A 27,385-nucleotide genomic window follows, 5' to 3' on the forward strand; every position below is an offset into this window, starting at 1 on the left:
TCCTCACTCAAGTATAAACATAAAACAGCTCAGAAATGGAGCAGAAACACCTGAATACGAGCTCCACTGAGGACACATCACACGAGTCTGTTACGAAGATGTGGCGTGAAAGCCACAATTTGACCCCTTGGCCTTGGCCTTGGTCTTGGTCAGGAGCTTAGGGCCTCGAGCTCTGAGGAGGTACGTCACCTGCCCTCCTCACGGCTCTGTTCTCCACTGAGCTTCTGCTCTCGTCTGCTCAGCGCTGGGGCTGAGGTGGCTTTGGGGTTTCTGCCCTGGGTGTAGTTTCCTAACACTCACAATGGAAAGTCCATAGGCTGTTCCATCGGCACCACCCAGGCTGCTTAGCTCAGCGAGGCACAGAAGGGAATGACCCACTGAGGTCTCACTAATGCTGTTCCACCAAATATTTCCAGCTCTCTACCTTCATTGTAGGATTTCATTTCCTGGTCCCCTTGTGGTTGGGGACTAGTGACTTAGTCTGACCAATATGATAAGAGTGGGCCATTCAATTGCTAGGGCAGGACCCTCAAGGGCTCTCTTTCCTTGTGCCATGGAGTACATTCAAGAAGGCGTTCCAGCAGCCTGGTTCCTTGAGTGAGGGACACAGCCACCAGCTGACCCCGGATGCCCATATTAATTAGAGAAGGAAATAAACCTTTATGGGTTCGGCCCCAAGCCTCGAGGGGCTTTCTGTTGCTGCAGTATAACCTACTCCATCCTGACTGATACGCCGCCCATCTCACAGAGTAGGAGATTCTTGAGGTATAAGTCTACCCTCTTCCCTCTCAAAACCTCACCCTCCTCATCACTAAGAGCCCTGCATGAACACACGCAAGTAAGACAGAGGCAAGAACGTTCCTCTAATGTTCTGGAGAAATTTTCTGCTCAAGTCCCAGAGATGGCTGACCATTCACCTACATTTGAAAAGAATGGGAAGGAAGTTGAGTGGATTGTTGTCTACAGACTCCCTTTCCTATGAAGGAAGAAGCTAGATCACTTGATACGAGCAAGTGAGACTACAGCCTGAGAGCCCCCCTCGCACCAGGTTAGCAGCAGATGCCAGGGACACTGGGAGGGGGAGACACTGACCAGGGACAAGGACACAGGGTGCCAAGCAGCACCGGAAGCCTCCTGGGGTTGGAAGTGAGCCGGCCACATGGTCCCATTCACCAATCGTCACAGGAGTCGAGGAGGTGGAGCTCACAGCATCCTATACAGTAGATTCTACTGTTACCCCACTTTACAGAGAAGGAAATCGAGGCCCAGAGAGATGGTATCACTTGCCCAGCTCCAAGAGCTCAGGGTCAGAGCCAAAACTATCCGAGCCTGGCCAGCCCAAAAGCTTAGCCACTACCTGGTACTCTTTCGGCCAGAAGCCATGTCACTCCCTTGGCCCTTTATCAGGCTTTTCTTCTGCACCTTCACTTCTCCTTTTAATTACTATTTCATATGTACATAGTCTCCCAATCCAGATCCTGAGCTCCTGAAGAGCAGGAATAAGTACTTTATAGAATAACTAATAACAGTACCCGCAGCAGCAAATGCTATTCTTTATTGAACACACAACATGCCAGGTTTGTGTTCTAAGCACTTTACACTCGTTATTCAGTTCTCACTCAACTCTGCAACAGGTACTGGAACCATCCCCATTCTGCAGATGCGGAAGCCTCCCAGTTTGGCCAAGCTGAAATTCAACCCCTGTTATTAATATTTTCATAACTATAGTCCAATTTGAGTCCTTTCCTCTATGATCTCATTATTGTATTTTTTAGATTTTGAAACATTCTCAGAAGGGGTCTATGGGCTTCCCCAGATGCCATAGGAGTCCATGGAGGAGGCAGGTGCCCGGATTCCAAAAGCAGGATTCTGGCCCCATCTACCCCGCAGAACCCAGAGCTCCTGGCTAGTACAGGGTAAGCAGAGTAAGGGACCCTATACCATCTTCATGCAAGGGTGGGGAGTGAATCACAGCTACTTTAGCCCATCTGCACATCATAAATACATAAATATCATAAATACTTTGATTTCAGCAGTATGAGCCCATGTATAACAATTCCTCTTAAAAAAAAGTCACTTGTTTCCCCGGGGGGGAGGGGAAAAAAATTAGCGTCCAGTGTGTTCGTTAGAAAAGCATCAGTTGTGGATCACAAACTGGAACACCAGGAGGGTCTGTAGCAGCTGCCTCTGGATATAATGCTGGCTGACCCCCAGCCCCAGCTGGCCATCCCCCACTAGACTTTTTTCTTAGCATCTGTGTACTGGCTCAGTCTAAATAGCACTAACATGAAATCCCATCCTACCTATGCTAAAGTTTTATAAAGTAAATTTCAGGCATCCAAACCTGCACGCTGAATCACCCACCAGGCACAGCTCTCTAGATTTCCGAAAATCTGGGCTATTATCGGACTCGGGGATAAGGCAGTTGGGGCCAGTGCTCCCTGTCCAGACTAGACAGCTGTCCTCCCTGGCAGGTGGCCAGTGCCGAGTGCCGAGCCTCAGGACAGCTGGTGCCAGTCTTGGCTCTGCTCTGATGGGCTCTATGACCTTCCAGAAGTAGCTGGCTATCTGATTTTTTTTTTTATCCTCCAGATATGGGGTGTGTACCAGCTTCGATGCCAGTCAATCAAGAATCACAAAGCACCCAGTGTGCGCCTGGGGCTGTAGGGGATGCAGAAATTATACAGGCTCCCTAGGGAGCTTACATTCTAGTCAGGGAGCCAGGCCTGGAAGCAGTTAACTATTACGTACAGTGGAAAGAAGTCAGTGCAAGTGGGGATGTTCTGTTCTGGGGCCACAGAGGAAGGAGGAAGGGCGAAGCATCCCGCACAGGGTTGTGCGCCAGGCTTCAGAGAGGAAGGGGATCCCTTTGAACTGGGCCTCGAAGGGTGAGCGCGTGGGGAAGAGCGTCCACAGGTTGAAGGACAAGCATGTGCAAATGCAGGGGGCTAGAATGGGAGCACCCCACCGAGCCCAGTGTGGACTGGGGAGCAAGGGGTCCAGCCCTGGTCTCTCCCCACACCTACTGCTTTGGAATCCAGAAGAATCCCTGGAAACTGTATAAGCTCCCCAGGTGATTGCAACATGCAGGGAGTTAAGTGCTATGTGTTGAGGAAAAAAAATGAATGAGTGAATACAAAAATGAACTTGACCTCGGGCAAGTCCCTTCCTCGCTCAAGATGTCTTCTTTAAAATAAAGGCACTGGATCACCCTGGTCGTTTTCAAACTGTGTTCTAGAGAACCCCAGAATCTCCCGAAGACCCTCAGGAACCACAGAGAGGAGATGGGGAGGCTGAGAGAGCAGGACTCTGAACCCCCGTCCACCCTTCCTTTGATCATCTCCCCTTTTATCTGTCTGCTATCATATGCTGTGCTTCCATGTGCTATTTTGTTTGTAGTAAAGTTTCCTTGGCTACAAAGAACTTTTAAAACCACTGAATTGGATGATCATCCAAGAATCCCCAAGGAGAAATTTTTAAATTCCTTAAAGGCAGCAGCCTACTTCTGTGGAGTATTCCTCAAACACAAATATGGACATAGCATGAGGCTGCTCACCAGGGTTATTCATTTTACCATCGTAATTTAAAATCGTTTGCTGCAGAGCAGAAAGCAATGCGTGGAGGGGGAAACATGTGGCTAGCAATGCAGTGGAATATTACACAACCTTTAAAAAAAATTGTTTCTGAAGAATAGTTAATAAGATGGGAAATTAAATGAGAAAGCCAGATACCAAACTGCACATAGACTACAATCTCAACTCTGGATCTAATGTATCAAAATGACTGGACAGGGGCGCCTGGGTGGCTCAGTTGGTTAAGCGACTGCCTTTGGCTCAGGTCATGATCCTGGAGTCCCGGGATCGAGTCCTGCATCGGGCTCCCTGCTCGGCAGGGAGTCCACTCCTCCCTCTCATGCTCTCTGTCTCTCATTCTCCCTGTCTCAAATAAATAAATAAAATCTTTAAAAAAAAAAAAAAATGACTGGACAAGTATGGTGGGCCCTCAAAAAATTAAACATCGAATTCTCATATGATCCAGCAATCCTACTTCTGGGTATATACCCAAAATAATTGTAAACAGGGACTTGAAGAGGTATTTGGGGTTTGGGGGGTTATTTTTAAAGATTTTATTTATTTATTTGAGAAAGAGTGAACACAAGCTGGGGGAGGGCCAGAGGGAAGAGAAGCAGACCCCCCTGCCGAGCAGGGAGCAGACATGGGAAACGATCCCAGGACTCTGATCATGACCTGAGCCGAAGGCAGAGGGTTAACAGACTGAGCCACCCAGGCGCCCTCCTGAAGAGGTATTTGTGTACCAGTGTCTAAGCAGCATTATTCACAATAGCCAGAAAGGTAGAAAGAGCTCAGATGTCCATTGATGAATGGATGGATAGACAGAGTGCTGTATACATACATTGGAATATTATTTAGCCTTGGAAAGGACAGACACCTGCTTCAACAGGGATAAACCTTGAAAACATTATGCCCAGTGAGCTAAGCCAGACACCAAAGGACAAATACTGGAGGATGCTACTTAGATGAGGTGCCTGGAGTGGTCAAATTCATGGAGACAGAAAGTAGAGTGATGGTTGCCAGGGGCTGGGGCATGGGAGGGAATGGGCAGTTATTGCTTAACGGGTACAGAGTCTCCATCTGGGAGGATGGAAACGTCCCAGAGATGGACAGTAGTGATGGTGGCACAATGATGTAAGTGTATTTAATGGTTCTGAATGGTTCACCCAAAAAGTGTTATAATGGTTAAATTTTACGTTATGTGTATCTCACCAAGATTAAAAAAAAAAAAAAAAGTACCAGCCAGAACTAGAATCACAGGTAATGGTGGTGAATCGTGTGATGAGACTGGCAGAACCATCCCTCTATTCTTTCCACTTCGCCGCATTTGCAAATGTTCTACAATGAGAATAAATTACTTTCAAAACTGGACAAAAAGCTATTTAATTAAATAAATCTGGTGGTTCTCTGACACTTTCCAAAAATGCATTGTTGCCTTTTATGTAAATGGAAGCAATACTTTATGTACTTAATAAAAGGAGCCAAGTTCAAGGATGCCAACTCTCAAGTATACAGCAAGCCACGCAATCAAAATAAATGACAGGCGAAGTGCTTCCCCTTTTTAAGACTATTTGTTCTCACCTATATTTAAATAAATTTCAAATAAAAACAGAACCAAAATATAATCCTCTAATGAGCTTCCCAAGAAGCTGTCTGGCTTGGGAAAGCTCAAATGCAAACTGAAGAGAGAAAGAACGCTACAGAAAAGTGGGGGATAGCCCGTGTTTTCTTCAGGACATTAACGCACCAGTCGGGAAAGTGACTTTGCCGGTGTATTTCTATTCCTTCTGCTTCTGGAAAACGTCCTTGGGCAGAAAGAATTACAAATCCACAAGCGTCCTGCCATTTGTGTTCATTGCAAATGCATTTCCTCCAACACCCCCCACTCCAAATAACTGTTGACCAAATATTTAAAGGATATTGGTTGGAAGGGCAGCCGATGTGTCTCCCTGCCAAGGTGCCCTCTATCCTAAGCCAACTGCGTCCACCTTTCCTGACTCCTGGGTCCTCTGCGTAGGATGAGGTGGCCAGGGCTACCCAGAGTGGCTCCTCACTGGCCATGTGACCTCAGGCAGTGTCCTTACCCGACCAATGGGAAGAAAGGCCCCACCTCGCAGGGCTGTTGTCGGGGCTAAATGTAAAGTGTAAAGTGTCCCTGAGATATTGGGCGCATAGTAGGTGCTCACAAGCTTCTTCCTTTATATCTTAAAGTTCACCGTTCAAGATTCATGTGTGTCTTGGTGGTGGATTGGAGCATGGTAGTACCAAAGGTAGTTAATGCTGAGTGGTGGGTTTCAGGATTACGGTACAGCAGTGGGGTGAAGACAGGATCCTTCAGACCCAGAGTTCAGGGGCAGCCCTGGAAGGCAGGGGAGGGGACCCCAGCAGCCCATGGCCCCCAGCTCTAGCTCCTACACTGGCCGGCACAAAGCTCTTTCATAGGAGTCCATGTGAAATCCTCAGAGCCGGAAGGTGGGCTCCATTTCACAGATGAAGAAACAGAGGCTCAAAGAGTCTGTCTGTCTCATTCAAGGTCACACAGTTAGGCAACTGCCAGATATAGGGTTTTCTAAAACCCTCTTGGCATGAAGGGGTGGGGGTGGGGGTTCTGATAATTCTAGTTCCGCCACTAACTCCTTTGTTCAGTTAGTTGTTTACCTCTTGCCTCTTTCTTTAAAAAAAGTTTTCAAGAAAAGGCAGGGAGGGGACAGGAAGACTCTTTGAGGCACTAAATTAGGTAAGTTGCCAGTCTCTGGGCTCTGGCATCCTCATCTGTAAAATGAGGCACTTCCTGCCTCAAGACCTTTGCACATGCTCTTCCCTCTGCCTGGGACACCTTTCCCCGCCCCCTCACACCCATGTACCCTCCTCCTTTCCTTTAGGCTTCAGTGACAATGTCACTCCCCAGGGAAGTCTCCCTGTTATATTCTTATTCTCCCTTGTAGCCCCCTATGCCTCTCCTTTGGGGACACTGACCACTATATTTGGACACATAGGCATACACGCCTCACCACGAGATGGAAGACTGCTCGTTAATTAGCTGGCAGAGAGGCGGCATTCAATGGTCTTTGTTGTACATTGATTAAAAAAATATATATATGAGTTCTTCTCAGGGGTCTGCTCTTCAGAAAGTACCCTCCCGTCCGCAACCAAGACCACACCAACCTCAGGTTCTCATCTACACAACAAGGGGAGGTGGACAGGGCACGTATCAGATTTCTGCCAGCTCACACATGCTATGATTTTATCCCCTCAATAAACCAACCAACCAACCCAACCCAACCCAACAACCATTGTGAGTCCGGCACACTGGACAAGTTCGGAGAACAGGTTCTTACATTCTTGGGCCTCAGTTTCCCTATCTCCAGAACGAAGCATTCAGGTGCAACCTTGTGGGCTCTTCCCACCGTCAACAATGGTAATTCCAGTAAGAAGGCTCCCTCCTCCCCCTGCCTTTCCTTGGGAGCTATTCCTCAGGCCGGGCACACACACAGGAAATGGGACATCCAGTTTGTCGCTCTCAAGCATGGCTGGACTCATGGGGAAACAAAGAGTTTCTGAACTTCCTATTAAAGCCAAGACTCCATGCCCAAGACCTTTCTCCCAACAGTGTGGGCAGAGGACCCTGTTGGTGTCCGGCTGGGCCTCCCTTGCCACCCCCACCCTGATACATTAGCAGGGGCTGCAGAGCCCAGAATGAGCAGATTAACAGTCTCGGGGACGTTCCTGCGACTGTTCCTCGGATGCCTCACTGAATCCCGGGACAGAGCAGAAGGCGGAGGGCAGGACCCCTGAGCTCAGGGAAGCCCCCACTCCTCTCTGGGCCTGCGTTTCCCCATATGTTGAGTAAGGGGACTGGATTTGGGGCTGTGCCGGCTCCCTGCTCACTGTTTTCAATTCCAGAAGGCAGTGCGGTGTCCCATGATGGAGGGAGCCATCTCCTCGCCCCTGTCTGAGGCCCCAAATCTCTCCTTTACCATGTGGCCCCGCGAAATGTCTTAACCTTTCCGTGCCTCCGTTTCCTTATTTGCAAAACTGGGGTTTCTGGCTGATGAAAAGCCAGGCTTCCTGTGGCGCTCCTGGGCAGCATGTGAAGTGAGTAAATGCCCGTGAGCGTGAGCGGTTGTTTTATTATCCCTCTGGTTTCTGGATCGCTTCCCTTTCTCACCTTGCCCAGACAGCCCTACCGGCCCTGCCAGCCCCATGCCTCCCCGTCCCTCAGAGAAAGCGAATCAGAATCTCAGGCGCAGCCAAGCGCGGCAGGAAAAGGGAAGTAAGTGTAGGGCAAACAGCAGAAAATCCTAGGATGCTTCCCCAAAGCAGACGGATTCGGGGGGCCGGCAGATGCCCCAGAGAAGGCCTGTGGGCGCCCCCAGATTCAGCAGCTGGGGGAGGGTCCCTGGTCCCCTCGGCTTGCCCTGGAGAGGCCGACTGTTTGGAAAGATCGATGAGATGCAGCAGAAGATGCCAGGTGGGAGGTTAGCTCTGTTCCTGTCTCTGTCCTGCACATCACAGGTAAAGAAGATGCTGGACTCAGCCATCACAGCCCCCGAGGGGCAGAGAACAGGGGACTCTGTCTGATAGACGTGCTGGTCTTTCCCCCGCAGGGACTCAGGAGGTGTGGGCAGCGCTGCCTCCCTCCGGTCCTCACAGGGCGGGTTCTGGAACCCTGCCTGGCCTCAGTTTCCTCACCGGCACAGTCAGGATACTCAAATCCCTGCCTCTGCCGGCTGCTGTGGGAACGCAAGGAGCCTTGGCCGACGTCCCCCTGGGCAGAGGCTCTCAGAGCGAGGCCCGCGGAAAGATGCTGTTTTCTCCCGCAGGAGGAGGCAGAGAAATTGAGAGGATATTCATTTTACTGTGTTTTAACAAAATATCACCCGTGGAGGATTAGAAACAGAGGAACAAAGAAGGACTGACTCTTCTTCTTCCACACTGTCCTAAGCCCTAAAGCGTGGTGCAAGAGACAGAGGGTCATATTCTGCCTCCTGCAGCCACCCTGATGGGGCTCCAGTGGGCTCTGTGCTCAAGGTGGAGTTTAGGCTCCTGTCCTGCTGGAACGGCTCACCCAGGCACAGCCACCATCCTGAGCCGAGAGCATTTTGCCCAGTGGCAAATGCCATAGGCCTCGAATTCTCGGCGGCCACTGAACAGGCAGGGCCTGGCTCTCTCAGCCCAGTCCAGACCGGCCACGCTGCTCAAGGAAAGTCATTGGCACTCAGGGTTAAAAAAGCTGTCCACAGGGGCGCCTGGGTGGCTCAGTTGGTTAAGCGACTGCCTTCGGCTCAGGTCATGATCCTGGAGTCCCGGGATCGAGTCCCGCATCGGGCTCCCTGCTCAGCGGGGAGTCTGCTTCTCCCTCTGACCCTCCTCCCTCTCATGCTCTCTGTCTCTCATTCTCTCTGTCTCAAATAAATAAATAAAATCTTAAAAAAAAAAAAAAAAAAAGCTGTCCACAGAGGAAAAGAATAAACCTGGCAGTCCTCAAGCCCCACGCGCTAGCTCCCACCCTTGGTGATGCTCACTGGAGATTCTGTTTGGCTGCGCTGTGTGGAAGGGGTGTCTTTCTCAGCAAGTGAGACTTTTTAATAGCTGCGGGGAACCTCAGGGGTTTCTGCTCAAATCCTTTTCTTTTGCAGACAAAGGAAGAGGCTCAAGGAAAGATGCCCTTTATAGCAGAGGCAGGATTCAAACCCTCGAAGGCTCCTTGACTCACGTCCATTCATTCGATGGGTCCACTGTTACTGAGGGCCTACGACACGGATGCGCTGTTCTAAGCACTGGGGATGTGACAGTGAACCAAACAGTTAAGTACTCTGTTCTCACAGAGCTCACATTCCAGTTGGTAAGCAAATCAAATTAATAATTATAATTAACAAATAATTAAGGACGTAATTCAGGTGGTGGAAAGGGTCATAAAGCAAATAAAAGATGGGAACGCGGAGTGCCTGGGTGGCTTAGACGGGTAAGCATCCGACTCTTGATTTCAGCTCAGGTCCTGATCTCAGGGTCCTCGGATCGAGCCCCAAATGGGGCTCCGTGCTCAGCAGGGAGTCTGCTTGAGATTCTCTCTCTTTCCTTCTCCCTCTGCCCCTCCCCCACAGCTCACGCTCGTTCTCTCTCTCAAATAAATAAATAAATCTTTTAAAAACAAGATGTTGGGGCGCCTGGGTGGCTCAGTCGTTAAGCGTCTGCCTTCGGCTCAGGTCATGATCCCAGGGTCCTGGGATCGAGCCCCACTTCGGGCTCCCTGCTCAGTGGGAAGCCTGCTTCTCCCTCTCCCACTCCCCCTGCTTGTGTTCCCTCTCTCGCTGTGTCTCTCTCTGTCAAATAAATAAATAAAATCTTTTTTAAAAAATTAAAAACAAAAAGATGTTAACATGTTTGAGACTGACAGTGGGGGCGGGGCGGGCTGTTTGGGATCCTGTTTGCACTGGCCTTTCTCCGGGGTCTCCAGGGACCTTCCAAGCCAGCAACATGCTGAAGCTGGCTCATGTTGGCTTGCAAGGGCCAACTGTTAAATTTTCAGGAATTTGGCAAGTGAGCTGTTAAACACAGCCATCATTAAAAATTAAATTGTATAACCTTACAATTAAATGAACTGTATTATGAACAAAGGTAATCAGCAAAACTCAACACTTCCTAATTGTTCTATTACATGGTATACCCTTGAGGTTATTTTGAACCAACTGTATGGGGAGAGAGAGGCAAGTGCTAACTAACAGTATGCTCCCAATTCCTCAACTGGTGGCTTGAAACTGGTCACGGTGGAAATATTCATACTGTGGAAATGGGCAAATACCACGTATCGGGGCTTTTTCAGTTCTGGAGGAGCTAGTCATGAAACATTTACCAGGGGCGCCTGGGTGGCTCAGATGGTTAAGCGTCTGCCTTCGGCTCAGGTCATGATCCCAGCGTCCTGGGATCGAGTCCCGCATCAGGCTCCCTGCTCCTTGGGAGCCTGCTTCTCCCTCTGCCTCTCTCTCTCTCTCTCTGTCTCTCATGAATAAATAAATTTTAAAAAAAATCTTAAAAAAAAAAAAGAAAACCATTTACCAGCATGCCTCCGTGTCTAGATCTAACCCGGGCGTTCTGTGTTTGTGGGAGTCTGTGTCCTTCCCACCAGAGGGTGTGGTGGGGCAGCCCTAACTCTCCTGGGGATGCCCTCACCCCCACCCCGAGCCTCTAGTCACGTGGCCTGAACTTTCTCTTCCTTTTTAAGGCTTCCCCAGTGAGGAAGCCAGACTAGGATCTCTAAACGGATCTGTCTGTTCCTGCAAAACAACTGGTCTCTTCAACAGCACTTATCAAGGGTCTGTCAGATGGTGGTTCCTTCATTAGTCTGTTCATTTAGTTTTGGTCAATTAAGTCCTATGGTAAGTATCTTGAGGAGGCAAAAATTTAAAGGAACCCCTGCAGAGGATCTGTTTGTAGAAATGTTTGTGGTCCCCTTCTGACCTCTAGATTTTCATATGTTAGGTTTCTTTCCTTTGAGAACTGTTCTGGTAACAGCTGAGTGAAGTTACTATTACTTCTATTGATAATAATGACAGGTTGAGGTTTCCCATTTAATAGCACCACGCCTCTGGGCACATTTGTCTCTGAACTCCGCTCCAGTCCACTTTACACCTGAGAATGTTGAGGCCCAGAGGTTCAATAAGGTGATCAAGGCCAGGCTGCTCCTCTGAGAGTTCCCCAGAAGCCTTCTCCCTCCCGCAGCTCCAGCCCTGTGACTCTCCTTAGGCCTGGAGGATCTTGAGGCACTAAGGGTGCCCCAACTCTGGTGGCTTTGGTGGGCTCTCTGGTTTCTCAGCCTCATGTCAGGAATCCCCTCCGGCCACCAGAGCGGAAGGGGCCAGACGCGCTCCTGTCCACCCATGTGCCCCTGGATTGCAGGAGTGTCCCCTAGACCTGGCCAGTTAGTGGTTTTACATCCTAAAGAAGTGCATGAAGGTTCGGATGCCCATGAAATGTTATAGCAGTTCCAGGGGCAGCAAGGGCTAGAATCAGCTCCTGGGCAAGACCCTAACTGTGCTGTCTATGGCCCGACCTTTACTGCTTCTGGCCAGCTTGGTTTTCTAGCATCCCCAGAGATACTGCGAGCAGTAAAAGAAATCCTTCCAGTGCCTGCCTTTTCTGCCTCTGCGAGCTAGAACCTCCACCTGTGGCTTTACAACCATGATCTCTGACCAGTACACGTTCTCGGGTGCCACTCAATGTATTAACCCCAAGCATTTACTGAGCACTTGCACGCGCCCAGGAGTGAATGCCTAAGCACTCAATTAAATCTGCCCCAGGAATATTAATTTGCCCTTCCTCTGCACAGCTCTGGCTAACATAGGAAAACAGAATTTGCTATACAAAATACCACTCTATAGACAACCACAAATGTAGTCAACCGAGCACACCAAGACCCTGCCCCCGATTTTGAGAAGTGGCTTTGACTTCCCCACAGAAGCCGAGCAAGTTCCTCTAGGGGGGACAGCTGGAGGGCCACTTGAGGACTCCTGCGTGGTTCCCTGAGGGAGGAGACAGGAGGGCAGCTACCAACCCCAACGTCATCCCTCTGGGCGGCTGGCCCATCGTCCCAGGCTTGCTGCCCTCTCCGGGCTCCCCTGGCCACCAAGGCCGTCTGGGTTCTGGAACAGCCAGCGGGATACCAGGATGATTGGTTCTTACAGCCTCTTCTCTCCGCCTGAAAACACTTCCCTCTTCACCCTCTAACTCCCACGGGGCTCAGTTTACAGGTCACTTCCTCAAGGAAATCCTCCCTGACCACCTCCCCTGACAGGTTCAGGCCCCTGGGACACCCTGCCCCGCTCTTCTCCTTCACGGCTCTTGCTGTGCAGTCTGTTTTTTAACGACTGTCTCCCCAGCCAAATCCCAGCCTCCCCGTGGGCAGGAATTGTGTCTCTGTTCACTGCTACGTCCCAGGTAGCTAGCACAGCACATAGTAGCTGCCCAACAGATTCTGGATCCGTCGATACATGAGTGACTGAATTTATGGTGGCTCAGTGGCTGTTGAACGAACAGCTAATTTCAAAGCACGAGTCTCTGGAACGGGTGCATCTCCTAGAACCACAGTCCCTGGTGTCCAAACTGGCGAGTAGGGGCCAAAAACTTTCATTGAGAACTCATCACAAGACTTGGCCTCTCTCCCTGCCGGCCTCTTCCAGAGGTTACCTTTCACTCTCTCTGGCTGGTGTCTGTCTGAGCGGCACCAGGTAGCAGCCATGTCCTGGGCTGGACATGGATCTATGCCCAGGACCCCTGAACCTTCAGAGGCGTCTTCCTTCCCCCTGCCTGTACCCCGCCAGGGTCTCCAAGCCACACTATGTTTGGAGTCGGGACTGGGCTTTCATGCCTCCCTTCTGCCATTAGTTCTTGAGAGACTTTGGCCAAAACATTAAAACCCCCACCCTTCAATTTCCCCCCGCTCCTATAAAATGGGGGCCTAATTCCTAATCTGCTGCCCTCACAGGGCTTTTGTGATGCTCAAGCAAGACAGAAATATGATTTCACTCTTCGAACTGTCGACTGGCGCAGAGAACTCTAATAATAATAATAATTCTATCATTATTTTTCTGTTTTCCCCGGGGTTTTGCTGTCAACCCATAGCCAGCTGATCTCTTCCAGGCTCATTTCACCCAGCCTCTCAGCACCATTCAACCCTCCTGACAACATCCTCCCTCCCGGGAAGCTCGTTCTGCCCGGCACTTCCCAGACCGTGCTCTCCCTGGGCTCTCCCTCGCCCTTTCAGATCACTCGCTCTCCAAGTTGGGACCTGGCCCCCAAGTTGGGACCTGGCCCAGGTGGTGGGCGGTAAAGTGCGCCGTGCCCTCTGGCTCCTGCAGCTCACCAAGGAAGAAAGAAATGACAGGTGACAGAATGTAAGTGCACGTTCCCCGGGGTGGCTGGGGGGAGCCCCTGCCTCCGGAAGGCAGGATGAAGAGCCTGGCTTCACAGAGATGATGATGATTAAGCTGGGTCATGAAGCATGAGCAGGAGTCTGCAGGTGGATTTGGGGAGGAAGTGAAGAGGGCATTCCAAGCAGAGGGGACAGCATGAGAAAAAGCCCAGAGCCATAAAGCCAAGAGAGGGTTTCAGGAATTGCAGTCGTTCCCTGAGGCTGGAGCACAAATTCTAAGGGGGGGTGGGGGTGGGGAAGAGGAGAATAAAGAGTGGCTCAGACAGCAGCTCCTGCAGGATCTTGGAAAGAAACGCGGGCCTTACCCTGAGGGCAGAGTGGAGCCTGGGAAAGATCAAAACCCCAATCGGTGTGGTGTCTGGCAAGGCGTGGACTGCAGTGCCAGGATGTTCTAGGGGACATGAGCCTGGAGCAGACAGCAAGGAGCCACAGAGATGCGGCCTGGGCTGGAGAGGGCTGCACCTCAACTAAGCAGGACCCAAGGCACAACGGGACGACAAAGACATAAGGGTCATACACTCGGTTCTGGGGGAGACTCCCAGGCAGAGGGACCGTGTGCGTGACATTGGCTTGAAAGCGTGCTGCCATGCCCGAGGAGAGGGCAACCGTACCAAAGAGTGGACCGCGCGATGGGGATTCGTTCAGAGAGAGAAAAAAAACCAGTGAAGATTTGTATCAGGGGGTTATTAACAAATACATGTGGCCAACTGGATTACTGTTCCCAAGCATCATTCCTTGCCAAAAAGCAGAGTTAGAGACATACCCCCGAGATACTTCAGGTTCAATTCCCGACTACCGCAATAAAGCAAATACCGCAACCAAGCGCATCGAATGGATTTTTTGGTTTTTTCATGCCTATAAAAGTTATGTTTCCGCCACACTGTAGTTTATTAAGTGCACTATGGCTAAAAAAACAGCCTTACGTGTCTTAATGAGAAAATTCTTTATTGCTAAAAAAAAAAAAAAAAGTGCTAGCCAGAATCTGAGCTTTCAGCAGGTTGGAATTTTTTTGCTGGTGGAGGAGGGTCTTGCCTTGATGTTGACAGCTACTGATCAGGGTAACTGGTTGCTGCAGGCTGGGGTGGCTCTGGCAATTTCTTAAACCAAGCCAACAGTGAAGTTTGCTGCATCACCTGACTCTTCCTTTCATGAATGATTTCTCTATAGCATGAGATGCAGTTTGATAGCATTTTACCCACAGGAGAACTTCTTTTAAAATTGGACCCAGGCCTCTCAAATCCGGCCGCTGATTTATCAACCAAGTTGATGTAATATTCTAAATCTTTGCTGTCATTTCAACAATCTGCAAAGCATCTTCACCAGGAGTAGATTCCAGCTCAAGAAACCACGTTCTTTGCTCATCCATAAGTCCTTCCTCATCCATTAAAGTTCTCTCGTGAGATTGCAGCAATTCAAATATAGTAATAATGAAAGAGTTTGTTGAAATAATGAAAATATTGCAAGAATTACCAAAATGTGCCACAGAGACAAACTGAGCAACTACTGTTGCAAAAAAATGGTACAGATGGGACCCCTGGGTGATTCAGTCGGTTAAGCGTCCGACTCTTGATAACTGCTCAGGTCATGATCTCAGAGTCCTGAGATCGAGCCCCACCTTGGGCTCCAGGCTGGGCATGGAGCCTGATTGGGATTCTCTCTCTCCCTCTCCCTCTGTCCCTCCCACCCCTGCTCACGTGCTCTCACTCTCGCAAAAAAAAAAAAAAAAAAAAAAAAGGCACAGAGAGACTTTTTGGACCCAGGGTTGCCACAAACCTTCAATTTGTAAAAAACACAGTATCTGCAAAGCACAATAAAATGAAATGTGCCTGCTGGGGTGCCTGGGTGGCTCAGTCTGTTAAACATCTGACTCTTGATTTCAACTCAGGTCACGATCTCAGAGTCCTGGGATTGAGCCCCACATCGGGCTCTGTGCTCAGCGGGGAGTCTGCTTAGATTCTCCCTTTCCCTCTCCCTCTGCCTCTCCTCCCATCACACACTCTTTCTCTCTCTCTAAAATAAATAAATAAATCTTTTAAAAAAGGGTCGGTTAAGCATCTGACTTCAACTAGGGTCATGATCTCAGGGTCCTGGGATGGAGCCCTGTGTCGGGCTCCTTGCTCGGGGCGGGGTGGGGGGGTGGGGGGAGGAGTCTGCTTGTCCCTCTGTCCCTCCCCCTACTCGTGCCTGTCCTATTGACTTTGGGCCTGGGCATATCACTGGCTTTGACCAACAGCACATGGATAGAAGTGACAGTGTGCCTGCTCAGAGTGCACGCTTTATGAGGCATCACATCATGCCTTTCATCCTCCAGCTCTAACCATGAAAAGAACACCCACCAGATAGAGGCAGCTCCTTCAGCCTGCGTCCTGCAGTGAGAAGACACGTGGAGCAGATATGGCTGGCTGGCACGTGGAGCACAGCCACAAGACCATGTAGCCACCTGCTCTGCAGCCACCATGTAAGACGAACCATAAACTGTTGTGGTCATAAGCTACGATTGAGGGCTTGTTTGTTATGCAGGATAGCTGCAGCAAAAGCTAACTGATACACACTAGCTATCTGAGATGAGAAGGGAGCAGACGGTGAAGAACCTTGCATGTCACGAAGGTTGTGCACGTGGAGGGTCAACAAAGAAGCTTTCTCACCTTCATTCACTCACATCCAGTCTCAGGGGAGGAGACATCCATCCTTCTTTCAAACCAACCTCCCGGTTGCACCTTGCTCTATCGGCCATCCTTCCCTCTCCTGGACTGAGTCCTTCCCCTGAGCCTCCACCTCCCTTGTCCTTTGCATCTTAAAATCCTTTCCTTCACCCTGTCTTCGTACAACTGTAGCTCAATCTCCCTCCGGCCTTTTCAAACAAATTTCTTTCAAGAACCGCCTGCACGCACCACCTCTGCTTCTTTCTCTCTCATGTCTCAGCAATCTAGCTTGCCTGCCCTCCATTCCATCAAAGCCACTCCCAGCAGCTTTCAGTCATCTCCTAACCGCCCAGTGCATTTTCCTGTCCTTATCTTCCCAGACTGCTCCGCACCATTTAGCATGGAACCAAATACATTATCCCTGCCCTTGACCCAGACGTTCCTCTTTATATATTCTCTCAGTGCTGCCATCATCCATCCAGTGACCCATGCCAGAAAGCCAATATGAGATCATGAGTTGTGTTCCAGTCTTGTCAAGTCTGGAGTGTCATTGAGACATCCGAGATGCCCAACGGGCAGTTAAACATGTGAATCGGGGACCCAAAACGGAGATGTGAACTGGAGATAAAGATGACTGTCCTGGAGGCAGCATTTAAAGCCATAAACATGGACAAACTTGCCTGGTTTATAAAATACAAGTACCAGGTCTTAAATCTCATGTGATACACAGAGAGCTCGCCTGAGCCCAGAAATTCCTACTCCTAAGGTCACAATTCCAACTACTGGCCTCCAAACTACCATCCTGTTCCATATTCTGTCCCCAGTTCATGCTGTCTCCTCCAACAACCCTTAAAATTCCACTGTAAAAATAGAAGGTACAAGATACCATCACCCAGCCACTAAAATAGCTAAAATCAAAACGACCGACAACATCAGACATTGTCAAGGGTGCAAAATAATCACAAGCCTCATACATTGCCGTGGGAAGGTAAAATGGTATATACCATGTGACCCAGTGCTTTCACTCCCACATGAAAACAAACGTCCACAAAAGAATTCTACAAGAAATAAGCTCAAAGTGGAAATAACCCCAAATGTTCATCAACAAGAGAATAAGTAAACAGACCGTGGTATATCCATCCAATGGAACGAATACTACTCAGCAATAAAAAGGGACAAATACTCATATACGCAGCAATACATGTGAACTTGAAAACCACTATGTCACGTGAAATAAACCTGAGATATACAGTATGAGTCCATTTATGTGAAGCCCAAGAGCAGGCAAAATTAATCAATGGTAATAAAATCAGAAAAATGATTGCTTGCAATGACAGAAGAAAAATTAGTTGGATGTGGGAACTTTCTGGATGATGCAAATATTTACATCTCATTTTGGGTGGCAGTTACATAGCTGTAAACAACTGTCAAAACATGTTTGAACTGAACACTTAAGATCTGTGAATGCTATTGTATGTAGATTATGCTTTAATTAAAAATTAGAAAAATAAAAATAATTTTAAGTATCTATAAAAAAACCCACTAAAGTAAAAAAGAAAGTACAGTGCAGAAAGCACACCCATTTCAAATACGATTACATTTATAGTATGAATGCCCAGTCTCCCACTTAATGCTGCCCCCCTTTCAGCCATTCTCCCCTCACCCTTGCTCCCATCTTAATGACATCTGTCCATTAGCCATTTTTTACCCATCATGAGAGATAACGTAATGTAAAGAGCACAAGCCTTAAGAGTCAGAAAGAGCTGCATTCCAATCCCAGCTGCGAGTTAAAAGCTGAGTGCCCGGGGGTGGGGGGGGGGTGGTGAGCTGCTTGGCCTCGCTGAACTGAACTCCCCACCCCCCCCACCCCGACCGGCTGGGCTGAGATGGGGGCAGTGTGCTGACTAGCTCCTGCTGAACGTATTTCTTTTTGATCTCAGCCTGTGAAACCAACTCCCATGTGAAGGTTCCACAAAGATCCCCCCCAGAAATCTCAGACATTATGATTCTTGGCTTCCTCTCCTGGAACGGAGGAGATGGTGGACCTGAGGCCTTGGAGTTAGGGTCTCAGGCGTGCTGGTGCTGAAACCTAGAGGAATGGCTGCTCAGAGCCACCAGGGCCAGGGAAAGGGGCTCCCAGCCCAGGACTCATGAGACAGGTTTCCTGGCAAGGTTTAGGCCACCAGAGGATCTTACACTAATCACTTTGCATACCTCTTGACTCAGTTTCTCAACTGAAAACGACCAAATCAGACTGGATCTGAGGAATGTGATATTAAAAACAGCCCCTGGGGTTTCCCAATATATAGGAGAGATAAAGCCTTCTAGAAGGAAACTTGTTCTGTCTGAAAGAAGGAAGGGAGGGGTCAGAGCCCTGCCCTGGAGGCTCTCCTCCCCCACTATGGTGGCTCCACAGCCAGGATCACTGGACTCCCAGAGTCACAGTCTCAAGTCTCTTGGACCAGGTACACCCTAGGCATTTTTTCAGCTCTGCTTCCTTCAGAGTATCTGCCACTTGTAACAATAACTGAGATCTGCACCTGCCCCCCATCTGGTAGAGGAGGTAAGGTAAACCCAGCAGTAACTTGGAACAAGATAGAAAGTGTTTGATTAGTGTAGCCGAAGAGACACAGAAGTGCAACAGAATAACCCATGTCCCCAGCCGGCGACTCTCACACGGGCCCCTCCACCTTGGCATTTTCTTACTCAGAGCGGCGTCCCCATTTTATAGTTGCAGAAACTGAGGCTTCCCCTGCGCAAGTGTCTCCCAGCTAAGCAGCAGCGAGGCCGGGGCTCCGCTGCCTCCTGAGACATACCTATAATCAGGTAAATGGAGGAGATAACGAGGCCTGTCCTGGAGCCGGCGTGCAAACGATAAGCAAAGCCACAAAAGCAGCCGCCCGGGTCTCTCTTCCGGGGGGGTGGGGGTGGGGGGGCTTAACAGCCTCCTCGCCTTCCTCCTTCTTCCCGCCTAGCAGCGGGAAGATTGGGAAATCTCAATTCGTCTTGCTCTCTTTCTCTCCTCGAGAGCTGACAATTTTTTCCACTTTACTGTTTTTTGGATGCCTTTCAAGAGTTTGTGCAATCATTCTGTTTGGCTGTTTTTCTGCCATTTTCAAAGGCGGGGTGGTGTCCCTTTCGAGCAGGAACGGGGTGGTTTGTAAAGTCAAAGGGACCCTGTCTCCTCCCTTCACCCGAGTGCAGCAGGCCCTTTTGCTGCCGAAGTTACAAATGTTCGAAACTTTCCCCACGCCGGGCGTTTGGCTCGGTCCTCGCTCTCCGACCTCTCCCCCTCTGTGCTCCTGCTTTCAGGGGCTCGCGCGCCCCTCTCTTTACCTTCCCAGGGGCATCCTCTTCCCGTCCGCTCCTGGGCGAGAGCCACCTTCTGTCTCGCTCCACAGGAGGGGACAGACCCCCTCACTCCTTTCGAGATTCCTCGGGGACGGGGGTCCTACCCCGTGCCCCCTCCCCGGGCCTCCTCTCTCCCGCCCGCATCCCGCGGACCGCGTGGGGAGAACGCCGCCCGCAGCCCCTCGGGCGAGTCTGGAGGCTAGGCAGAGGCAGCGACAGGGACGGGATGGGGACAGGGACTGGGGCAGAGAGACAGCGACAAGAACAAAAGCGAGGACACAGGCAGGGCAGAAACAGGGCAGGGCCGGAGCGGTGGCCCGCTCCTCGTCCCCGCCGCCCCCACGCCACGCCGCAGCCCCCGGGCCGGGCCCAGCTCCGGGCCTCCCCGGGCTCGGGCGGCGCCCCGCGGGACCCACCTGATCCGCAGAGCCCGGGCGCACGGGGCCCGGGGGATGCTGGACGGCGCCTCGGTCCCCGGCCGGGCGGCGCCCTCGGCCGCCCGCACAGTCGCCGCACCGCGTCCGCCCGAGCCCCGCGCGGCGGGCCGGGGCGCGGGTGTGCAGCCTGCGCTCGGGCCGCCGGGCGCTGCTCCCGGGCGGCGGGCGGCGGGCAGGGGCGCGCGGGAGCCGGCGAGCGCTCTCAGCGGCGGCGCTCCCCGCTCGGCGCCGCCCGCGGCTGTGTGTGCAGAGCCGGGCCCGCCCCGGACACTGGCGCCCGGGAGGCCGGCCGCGCGAGTGCGTGAGTGCGGGTGCGTGCGAGTGTCTGCCGGCGGGGAGGCCGAGGGGGTGTCGGTTTCATTTTCACTCAGGCAGAAAAAAGCCTGCAACCAGCAAAAAAAAGAAAAGAAAATCCCTGGTGAGGGTGGCTGGGCCTCTTTGCCGTCTCGGGCCGCACGTGGTGGGGGTGGGGGCGGGGGCGGGGGGGACCGGGAGCTCCGGGGGTGGGGGGTGGGGGGGCTGTCACCCCGTGCGGCAGGGAGGGGCCTCGGTGCCCTGGCGCGCCGCCAAGCACTGGGGCAGCCGAGAGCCTGCGAGGTCGGATCCACCATTTGTTTCCTGGGGAAGGAAGAGCGCAGATGGAGACGGCGACAGGCGGGCGGGCTGGAGCCTTCGCGGCTCCTGGCCGAGTCCCCCAAGTCCTGGCCTCCGGAAGTGGGGGCTGCTCACCGGGCACCTGGCGCGGGTCCTGCCCGCGCACCTTCACAGACTCCAGCCCAAGTTTCTCAAACGCCCGACACACCCCCTGGGGTTCTCCACTGCAGTTATTTAAAAGGGAACCCCCCCCAAAATCTATTAGAGAGTTTGTGCTTCTGCGCCCGGTATGACGGCGGTTCACTTCTGGTGAGTTGAGGTGGGCACATCCGGCTGCCCTCGCTTAGCTTGCCTTGCGCTCATGAAGACAGTAGGCATCCTACTCCCCCTGTGGGGCTCGCGACCAGGTATTTTGCGGCTGGAAAGTGAAAACTTCCTTTTGCTAGTAGGGTCATTTGCCACTGAACTTCAATTTGAGAGACTGAGAAATCAGCCCCTTAAATATTTTAATGCACTGGAACTATACTTTGACGCCAGGAAAGTGGCACAAAGCCTGAGTGTAATGTATAAGTTTAAATGTTTGAGGCTAACGAGAAAGGAACAGAGGCCTGGTTGACTGCTTGAAGGATGCCCAGAGGCTGCCAGTGGGTCAGGTGCTCTTCTTGGAACTTGGGAGAATGAAGTTTCCTGATGGGTCTGATGTGGGAAACAAGGGGAGAAGGAATTGTAGATAAAATTAAATGTCCTTATAACCTGCAGGCCCATTGACAAGTACTTCAGACAGGCAGAAGATAACCTTCCTCCAGGAAGCTTCCAACTGTCTTAATGCTAATGACTTGCTAGAGGGAAAAACAACCGTAGCTTGCTTGACGGTAGCAAGGCCTCCCGTATCCCCTGAGTCTTCTTTGGCATATGAAAATCCTTTTGGAGTTTCCCTTATCTTTACTTCCCCCAACCCCAAAGTATATAATCAGTTGCTCCTCACAATCCCAGGGCAGCAGCTCTTTCTGCCCACGGGTTCTGTCCCCACACTTTAATAAAACCATCTTTTTGCACCAAGAATTCTTTCGGAGCTCACCAGCACCAGCCCTCCAAAAGCTACAACAGGGTCCAGTGGAGTAAAATGGTGGGAGAATTGAATCATCAGCCCCACCCAGCAGCTCAGGAATGAGGAGCTCCATGGCAATCAGCACAATGGGTCCTTTGCTAGAGCATAAATTGGGCCATTATTGTCTTTGGTGAACACTTGTACAATATCACCATAAATATACAATGAGCGATGTAATACTAAGTGCATTATTTTCCATTTTTCATTATTGCTTTGGAGAATGCATTGTTGAAGTTGCTCGGCCCATCAAACTGGATTATAAATGAGCTGGGGGTTTTTTGGTTTTTTTTAAGAAAACAATGACGGTAACTCTGACAGTGGTTCAAGTGATGGCTCATCGTGATCAAAATCAAAAGATGATGACACGGGAAACAAAACATGTAAAAACATTACTCTGCTACTGTTAAACCCCAATGTCAGACATTTGATTTCAGCAACACATCATCAGTCCCATTCATTAAATGTTGTTAATTTGGATTTTCTTGGTTTCATGGTTGTGTCTCTGTTTCCTTAGAAGATTTGTTTGGGCTTTACAGTTGGTTTCTAGAGCTGTGAGCTTGAGGAGTTCATGCTTAATTTAGATCTATCGTTATTTCAGTAACGATAAGATAACGATAACTTAAGTCAACACTGTGGGTCTGGAAGTTTTGTTTTACTTTGAGAGGATCCCTGTAGTTCTCACAATTTAACTTCAGTTCTACTGACAATATCAGAGCTGGAAAACACCTTAAAGACTCTACTCGCTGGGCTTGGGGTCAGGAGTTCTAGGTTTAAGGCCTTAGATTAGTCATTTGCCCCTTCTGAGATTTATTTGCCTTATATGCAAAATGGGATAAGATGACCACATCATGGGGGAGGTAAAACCAAAACGAGGTAATTGTTGGCAACCGGGGCTTTGGAACCTGCCGCCACATCACAGGAGTGTGAGGCTGAATTGATGGAAGGGAGGGGTGGGTCAGGTAGGCACTTCGCTAGCTCTGACCACTTGTCAGGCTTTGCTCCAAGCACTCCACCCATACCTAAGCCCACTTAATCAGCACACCCTCATCACATCCCTGTTTTCCAGGGAAGAAAGCCAAGTCCTTTTAGACACCTCCCTTTCTCCTTATGTCCCCCAACTCCCAAGTATATAATCAGCCATTCCTCCTCACAAGCCCAGGGCAGCAGCTCTTTCTGCCCACGGGTCCCATCCCTGTGCTTTAATAAAATCACCCTTTTGCACCAAAGACGTCTCAAGAATTCTTTCTTGGCCGTAGGCGCTGGACCTCACCAGCATTCCAAAAACTACATCAGAAAGGATTGACAAGCCCAGGAGACGGAAGGCTGACCTGGCTCCTTAGAGGCCTATCAACCTCTCTGTCCTTTATTGAACCAAGGAGATGCTGCTAAAAATCATCATTTCCATGGAGGGACATATCCTATCTTTTTACTTGGTGTTGTATTTGGAAGTCATTTTTTTGCTTATGATATTAAATTCTGCCTCTGACACATATATCTAATTTTAAAAGGCAGAAACAGGGAGAAAGCCAAGTATTTTAATGCTCTTGGGTTCACTTTTTTGAAAAAACTGTCGGGGCTTCCAGGGCCAAAGAATTCTACCAGCTGAAATAAAATTTTACCTACGCAACCAAAACTTCTGAAGCTGCATGCTACCAGTTTTAAAAGTGTGTTCCCCCGAACCTTTAAAACAGGTCCTGGGGGCGGAGGGGGGAGCTTTCACTGTAAACCGTTTTATACTTTTGGGTTGTTGTTCCATGAGAATATCTTATCTATTTTTTAAACCAAGTAAATAAACAAAAACACAACTAAAAAAAAAAAAAAGCTAATGTACTGGGTCTTCTCAAGAGTTTGAATGCTATCTTCGGGGCTTTAGGAATCAAATTGTAGTAGAACCAGCCTGGGATCAGTCTGGGCTCAAGTTCTATTCCTGCAATTCCACAAGCTATGTGACCTTGAAGGGGAAAAAAAAATCTTTCAGCCTCTCTGAGCCTCAGTTATCTAAAATATGATACTTATCTCTATCTCCCAAGGATTTGTAAAGGTAAAAAAGATGAGATAACGTGTGTTCTTGCAAAAGGGACTCTGAATACAATAAGGGACCAAATAAATGGGTGCTCTTATCAATTATAAGAAGAGATTCTTTGAATTTTTCAGTCACTATACCCTGAAGGATTGGGGTCTCCCTACCCGACACGCTGACGTGCTGTTCCTTCTGCTCCTAGCTACCCTGTCCTCACCCTGCAGATCTCAGTCCGGGCACAACCTGGCTTCTGAGTCCCACGCCTCCTGCCATGCTTCCCCACCTCCTGGGCTCCAGGCACACTCTCTATGCTGTCCCTTAAACAGGTCGAGCACAATCCAAACCTGGGCCTTTGCACTTCCCATTCCAGAGAACAGGGAGGTTCTTGGGATGCTCCCCTCCAACTGCTTCCAAAGTCACTTCTCTCCTTAATTGTAAGCATGTACTTCCTATATATTTTTATTATTATTATTAAAAACTAGCAAAAAACCTTCTTAAACTAAGAAAGTCTACTAAACTCTGTCTCTGCTGGTACTGGTTTATGATCTGTGGGGCTGTCAAGAAAACATGTGTTGAGAGCCTGTTTTCTTCTTCTGCTTTGCAACCCTGGTGGGAGGTCCCTGCTAAGAAGCTCTGTGCCTGGGTCTGTATGTCCCCCATTAGGCGAGGTCACTTCTCCGCCTTCTATCTTACCGCCCGTGCTGCCCTAGGCTCACATGCCCAGCTCGCTGGAGGGGCCCCACATGAGAGCCGTGTGCCACCCCATCCCTGGAGGCAGAAGTCACACATGAAGGAAGCCAGAGTTACCAGTGTTCGTCCAGGGAAGACAAAAAGTCCTGAATTCTAACAAACCTGGTCCCCCATCTTGGTTTGACCATTACTAACTGGGGTACTGGGCAAGATGCTGCCTTTTTCAGACACTCAGTCTCTTTATTTGTGCAACAAGGAATCCTACCTCGCAGGAGCCGAGGAGAGGGGGTGTGTGGTGCGCTTGGCATGTATGACAGCTTTGATGATTATCAGGACACTGAGGAATGAACCTCAAGTGGCAAAATTGGAAGAGGCAATTGGGAAGGTGCAGGGGATGGATGGGCATTCTTGGGCCATCTCACATTGTAACTCTAAGGAACAACCAACTTGTGGTAGCCGGGAATCCTGCCCTGTGTGTCTCTTGGCACAGAAGGTGGGGGGACAACTTTCATTCTGAACACCGAAGGTGGGAGCTGCTCTCTCCCCACACTGTATCTGTAGGTGCTGGGGTCCTGGACAAAATGGAACTGCTGCCTGGACCACAGATCATTTCTCAAGGACAGCAATGTTTTTGTCCCTCTTAGAGTCGACTATGAATTTTTTTTTGAGATACTTATTGTGTGCTTACTCTATGCCAGACCCTGTCCCTGGGATACAAGTTCACACACCTGTGTGCAGTGGGTGGGCAATCTGCATGTTGACAGCATTTTGACCTCTTTCTCAAGCCTGGGGTCCTGTTTCCTTTCTGGACAGGGGGGCGACCAGCACTATCTGAGCCCCTGCTGGGTGCCCAGCTTCAAGCCATAAGCTTGGCAAGTATATTCATGTATATTCTCTGGCTGACTCCACCTCCTTGGTGTGACCGAGTCAGACTCAGCCATACCCCCTTCCATCTTGGAGAGCCCTAGCTTGAATATTAGCTTCAGAGCTCTCCCTAGAAGAGCTTTTGCTGCCATCTTGCTGTATGACCTGAGCAAGTCCCTTCCCTGGGTTCCAGGTGCCCCATAGGCACAGTGACCCAGAAGAGTGTGAGGATCTCCCCAGGTCCTCCTCGTCTGGCTTCCTGCCTAGAGGGCTTCTAGGAGTCAGTGCAATGTCTTCTCTGAGTTTGCCAGGCACTATTCCTAGTTGTGTGATCTTAAGCAAGTGACGGATCACCTCTGCAGGGATCCGGTGCCTCATCTGCAAAATGAGAATCATAATTTACTACAGAGTTTAGAACAGAGCCTGGCACAATATGTGAGCTGATACCCTCATCTTTACCCCCGTGACCATCATCATCAATATTATCTGCAGCACCATCGTCAGCATCACCACCACCACCACCATATCATCATGATCACCATCATCATTGCCATCATCATCATCATCATCACCATCATCATTACCATCATCATCATCACCATCACCATCACCATCATCATCACTATCATCATTATCACTATCCCACCACCATCATCATCACCATCATCATCACCATCACCTTCGTCATCACCATCATCACCATCATCGTTACCATCACCATCACCTTCGTCATCACCATCATCATCATCATCACCATCATTATCACCATCCCACCACCATCATCATCACCATCATCATCACCATCACCTTCGTCATCACCATCATCATCATCATCACCATCATCATTACCATCATCATGATCACCATCATCATTGCCATCATCACCATCATCATCACTATCATCATTATCACTATCCCACCACCATCATCATCACCATCATCATTACCATCACCATCATCATCACCATCACCTTCGTCATCACCATCATCATCATCATCACCATCATCATTATCACCATCCCACCACCATCATCATCACCATCATCATCACCATCACCTTCGTCATCACCATCATCATCATCATCACCATTACCATCACCATCACCATCATCATTACCATCACCATCACCATCATCATCATCATCATCATCATCACCATCCCACCACCACCACTGCCACCATCATCTTCATCATCCAGCCCCATTAGGCTATTGGTCAGTGTGACTGGTGTGGGGACAATGGCCCAGAAGAGGAGGTACAGACACATATAAGCCCTTGCTCAAGCAAGCTTCTGCCTCTTCCTTAGCCTTGATCTTTTCTTCCTAAAGTAAGAGGATTAGGCCTGATAGTTGGGGCCAGGGATGCACCCCGTGGCCAAAGACTAGATCCTTTTCTTGTCCCTTGAGCTTTCCAACCAAATTGTCCCAACTTCGGGTTCCAGGACCGATTTTATCAGGTCCAGGACCCCCGTATCTGGGACTGCCCTCAGCTAAAGGCAGTCAGGTTGATCTGAACAAAAGAAAAAGGGTTGGAACAATGCAAGCGAAGACAGAAACCCAGGCCCACACAATTTTCAGGTTCAATTTCTTACAAATATAACAGCATTATGGCCACCCTTCCCTTGATAGGAGACCAAAAAGAGAAGCAGGGTGGGGGTGAAGGGGAGGAGACGCAGGAAATGGAAAAGATGTGGGAGGGTTGCAGAGAGAAGTGGCCAAGATAGCTCTCTCTAGAAACAACGCCCCTCTGTCGTGTTCACTGAACGAGGAATCGAACTGAGTGTGTGGACAATTATATCTCAATAAAGCCGGAGAAAAAAGCTGGGTGTGTGCCTGGAGGGTAGTTGTAATTTGACTTGATAATTAAATTTATTTGATAATTAAATGAATACACATGAGAGAGCATGTGGACCTTCTTGAGCGACTTTGTACAACTACGTCTAGTCCTATATGTTTCTCGGACTGTGTGTGCCCGTGCCTTTTGGTGGGAGCGAGGCTTAGGTGCCTATTGGTGTCCGAACGCGTACTGTCCTCACACAAGTGTGTAAGTGCTTTCGAAGTGTGAGTGCTCGCTTCGGGGTGCACGGCTGCATGGCTGAGTGTGAGGGAGTGAGTGCTTGTGTGTATTCGTGAGCTGGTCTGCAAGGGTGGTTCGTGAACGCACCTCTTGGTGTGTACTG

General features: G+C 49.9%; 1 protein-coding gene and 1 long non-coding RNA gene across 8 annotated transcripts in view; one reads left to right on the forward strand and one right to left on the reverse strand.

Moving 5' to 3' along the window:
* The window catches only part of LOC135362716 (uncharacterized), a 134,124-nt gene extending 124,785 nt beyond the window's left edge, over nt 1-9,339 (forward strand). The window contains exon 3 of the long non-coding RNA XR_010407720.1: nt 9,212-9,339. This is a non-coding gene — a long non-coding RNA (uncharacterized LOC135362716). The remainder of the gene's footprint in view (nt 1-9,211) is intronic.
* GGTA1 (glycoprotein alpha-galactosyltransferase 1 (inactive)) overlaps nt 1-20,312 on the reverse strand; it is a 55,108-nt gene extending 34,796 nt beyond the window's left edge. For 3 of the 7 annotated variants that reach the window (XM_064579464.1, XM_054509394.2, XM_054509393.2), the window contains exon 1: nt 19,910-20,042. The gene's annotated coding sequence lies outside the window, so the exon portion shown is untranslated. Of the gene's footprint in view, nt 1-18,958; nt 19,046-19,909 lie in introns of those variants that run through there. The other 4 variants (XM_045883056.3, XM_045883057.3, XM_045883058.3 and 1 more) reach the window with 4 other exon arrangements.
* Nucleotides 20,313-27,385: the final 7,073 nt, after the last annotated feature.

The sequence above is a fragment of the Mirounga angustirostris genome, unplaced genomic scaffold (genome assembly GCF_029215605.1).
Source record: "Mirounga angustirostris isolate CCGP_5_RB_7025 unplaced genomic scaffold, mMirAng1.0.hap1 SCAF_15, whole genome shotgun sequence".
In the NCBI taxonomy this organism is placed as follows: domain Eukaryota; kingdom Metazoa; phylum Chordata; class Mammalia; order Carnivora; family Phocidae; genus Mirounga; species Mirounga angustirostris.